Raw genomic sequence first — 4,480 nt, forward strand, 5'->3', positions numbered from 1 at the left:
GGACTTAGTAACGAGGACCCTTATAAAATTCTTGAAGAATTTCTTGAGATATACTCAACTGTCAAAATTCACAACTTCTCCGATGATGCTTTTAGGTTAAAATTATTCCCTTTCTCACTTAAGGACAAAGCCAAATACTGGCTACATACTTTGGATTCCATGACTAAATCAACCTGGAACCAGCTGCAAGGAGAGTTTCTCAAGAAATATTTTCTCATAGAAAAAACTAATCAAATAAGGAAAGCCATAACTAGTTTTTTCCAATTAGATGGAGAAATATTTCATGAAACATGGGAGAGATTAAAGGACCTTATTAGAAAATGTCCCCACCATGCTGTACCCAAGTAGCAGTTAATCCAATATTTTTATGATGGGCTATCTGAAAGACATCGACAAATGGTCGATGCATCATGCGGTGGGACATTCATGCTGAAAAGTGAGAATGAAGCATGGCAACTGTTTGAAATTTTAAGTGAAAATTCATTACATCATATGTCTACCTCTATTAGAGATAAACCCATGTTAAACCCAAAGAGTGGTGGAATATATGAAGTAGGAAATGCCATAGATATCCATCATAAGGTAGATGAATTGTCCCAAAAGTTAGATCGATTATTAAGTATAGGACAATCACCTTCTCCATCCCGTCAGATACAAGATATATTTGCATTGTGTTCGAGCCCCACTCATTGTGTGAATGATTGTCTGGTTGCACCACAGTTTTCTGAATATGTACAAGAACAAGTCCATCAAGCCCAAACTACTCATAGATCAGAGAACAACCTCTATTCTAGTACGTACAATCCAGGATGGAGAAACCATCCGAATTTCTCATGAAAATCACAACCAGTGGTTCCTCCAGTGCAACAAAGATCAGGTTATCCAGATGCAACTTATAGGCATCCATCCCAGCCACAACACCAGAACCCTCCTCAACCCACTCTGAGTACTCATAGCTCGGCTTTCGAAGAATAGGTACTGCAAGCACTTAAAGGACTAGAAATGAATACCCAACTCCTTCACTCCCATACGCAATCAATAGCAAAGCTAGAGACCCAGATAGGTCAGCTAGCAACAGCTTTCAATAGGAGGGATGAAGGCAAATTACCCAGTCAGCCTATTAATAACCCAAAAGGACAGTACATGGCTGAAAGCTCCATTGGTCTTGAAACTTTTTTCGAATATGCCAAATCGATTATGACTCTTAGAAGCGAAAAAATCTTAAATCAACCTGAAGTAATCCAACAACAAGAGCAACCAATTTTAGCTACAACAGAAAAGAAGAAACTTGAAGAGAAGAAAGAACCTATTAACCCAGCACTTGCATCTAAAGCTCCATTTCCCAGTGCTTTAGAATCCTCTCTGCCTCTTGATAAGAAGGGTATAAAAATGAATGAAATGTTGGAACTATTTAAACAGGTTCTGATAAACTTACCTCTTCTCGATGCCATTAAGCAAGTTCCAACCTATGTTAAATTTCTAAAGGACCTGTGTACACAGAAACGAAAATCAAAGGCACAAATACCAAGAAAAGTCCACCTAACTGAGCAGGCTAGCTCAGTTTTTCAGCAAATTGCCCCATCCAAACTGAAAGATCCAGGTACCCCAATTATTTCTTGTGTCATAGGGGACCTCACGATTAAGAAGACATTATTAGACTTGGGTGCAAGTGTCAACCTTCTCCCGAGCTCTGTATATGACCTATTTAGATTTGGAGAGTTAAAACCCACGACAGTGACCTTACAACTAGCAGACCGATCCATTAAGGTACCCCATGGAATGCTGGAAGACGTATTGGTGAAAATAGATGAATTTTACTTTTCTGTTGACTTTCTTGTGCTGGATATGGAATCTGGCAGCAACCTTAACCAAATATCAATCATCTTAGGTAGACCCTTCTTAGCAACCGCTAATGCTTGTATAAATTGTAGGACCGAAGTTATGGATGTATCTTTCGAAAATAAGAAGCTAAGGTTGAATATTTTCAATGCATCTTTGGGACCACCTGTGTACGACCATAATGAGATCAACTTGTTAGAGGAAGTTATAGAAGATAAAGCTCCTGCCTTGCTCAACTCAGATCCTTTACAGGCATGTCTAACACATTTTGGAATGGATAATTTTGATATTGATGGATACACTGAAGAAATACATGCTTTGCTAAAACCCACCAATTTTAGTACCAATCCCCCTTGGACTGTAAAGTACGAGCAATTACCAATTCAATCAAGCCCTTTGGTACCATCCTTAGAAGCACCACCTACTCTAGAGCTAAAGCCTCTTCCTGCCATGCTAAAATATTCATTTTTTGGATCCAATGACACCCTTCCAGTGATCGTTGCATCTGACCTAACCAACGACCAGGAAGACAAACTTGTCGGGGTACTCAAAAAGCATAAAGAGGCTATAGGGTGGTCAATTGCCGATTTGAAGAGTATAGATCCTTCTGTTTGCATGCATCATATTCATTGCGAGGTTGAGGCAAAATCACATAGGGACATGCAATGAAGATTGAATCCGAATATGCGGGAAGTCGTGAAAAAGGAAGTAGTGAAATGGTTAGATGCTGGAATTATCTACCCAATTTCGGATAGCCAATGGGTTTGTCCAACCCAAGTAGTACCTAAGAAGTCAGGTATTACCATAGTAAAGAATGATGAGGGTGAGTTAATTCCTACTCGTGCAACAACTGGTTGGCGAGTATGTGTGGACTACCAAAAGCTGAATGCCGTTACTAGGAAAGATCATTTTTCTTTGCCTTTTATTGACCAAATTTTAGAACGGCTAGCAGGACAAAGTTTCTTCTATTTTCTAGATAGATATTCAGGATATAATCAGATCCCGATATTTCCTGCTGATCAAGAAAAGACTACCTTCACATGCCCTTATGGAACATTTGCATTTAGACGTATGCCATTCGGTCTCTACAATGCACCAGCCACTTTTCAACGGTGCATTTTGGCCATCTTTTCTGATATGGTCGATAAATTTTTAGAAGTCTTCATGGATGATTTTTCAGTATTTGGCTCTACCTTTGATGATTATCTTCAGAACCTAGCCAAGGTTCTTCAACGATGTATAGAGACAAATTTGGTTTTAAGTTGGGAGAAGAGCTATTTTATGGTTCGTGAAGGAATCGTGCTTGGACATATTGTATCCAAGCAGGGGATTGAAGTAGATAAAGCAAAGGTTGAAGTAATCTTGAAATTGCCTCCCCCAACCTCGGTTAAACAGGTGCGATCCTTTCTAGGCCATGCAGGTTTCTATAGGCACTTCATTAAGGATTTCAGCAAGATATCACGACCCTTGTACAACTTGCTTGCCAAGGAAAATTCTTTTGATTTTAATGAAGATTGCCTAACTACTTATAATAAACTCAAAACTGCCTTAACCATTGCACCAATCATAAAATCTCCGGATTGGACCCTACCATTTGAAATCATGTGTGATGCTTCTGATTATGCTATAGGGGCAGTCCTTGAGCAAAGATTTAATCGAGAACCACATGTAATTTATTATGCAAGTAAAACTCTTTCAGATGCTCAATTGAATTAAACCACGACTGAAAAGGAGTTACTCGCTGTTGTGTTTGCCCTAGATAAATTTAGATCATACCTTTTGGGCTCCAAGGTCCTAGTATACTCCGATCATGCAGCACTGAAACATCTGCTCTCCAAAAAAGATACAAAACCTAGGCTGATTAGATGGATCCTTCTATTACAAGAATTTGATTTAGAAATTTTAGACAAAAAGGGCTCCGAAAACTTGGTAGCAGATCATATTTCTAGGATCCTGGTAGAACACAATAAAGAAAGGATTAAAGATAGGTTTCTGGATGAACAACTCTTTTCAACCTCTTCCACTGATCTTCCCTGGTTCGCTCATATAGTCAATTACTTGGCAGTGGGACAAATCCCATCTCACTAGACCCAACAAGAGAAAAATAGATTTTTCTCCCAAGTAAAGTACTATTTCTGGGAAGAACCAGAATTGTTCAAATATTGCCCAGATCAAGTAATCCGATGTTATGTCCCCGAGTGTGAAGTCCAAGGTATTCTTACTTCTGCCACTCGTTAGCATGTGGGGGACATTTTAATGGAAGAAAAACTACAGCAAAGGTGTTGTAGAGTGGATTTTATTGGCCGATACTATTCAAAGATGCACATGAATTTGGCCGTAATTGCTTGCGATGCCAGCAAACAGGAAATATTTCGAGAAAAGATATGATGCCCCTGTCCCCTATTCTTGTTGTAGAAATTTTTGATGTTTGGGGAATTGATTTCATGGGACCCTTTCCCTCCTCATTTGGATTCGAGTATATTTTGGTAGCAGTGGACTACGTATCAAAATGGGTAGAGGCTATGGCAACCCGAACCAATGATCACAAAGTCGTGATCAAGTTCATTCAGCATAACATCTTTAGTTGATTTGGATACCCAAGAGCCATAATTAGCGATGGGGGTACACACTTCACGAATAA

General features: G+C 39.2%; 1 non-coding gene across 1 annotated transcript; it reads right to left on the bottom strand.

The window, feature by feature from the left end:
• Window positions 1–231: 231 nt before the first annotated feature.
• LOC140858935 (small nucleolar RNA R71) lies at window positions 232–337 on the bottom strand. The gene has a single exon (XR_012142339.1). It is a non-coding gene; the product is annotated as a small nucleolar RNA R71 (small nucleolar RNA).
• Window positions 338–4,480: the final 4,143 nt, after the last annotated feature.

Source organism: Elaeis guineensis, chromosome 6, assembly GCF_000442705.2.
Source record: "Elaeis guineensis isolate ETL-2024a chromosome 6, EG11, whole genome shotgun sequence".
In the NCBI taxonomy this organism is placed as follows: domain Eukaryota; kingdom Viridiplantae; phylum Streptophyta; class Magnoliopsida; order Arecales; family Arecaceae; genus Elaeis; species Elaeis guineensis.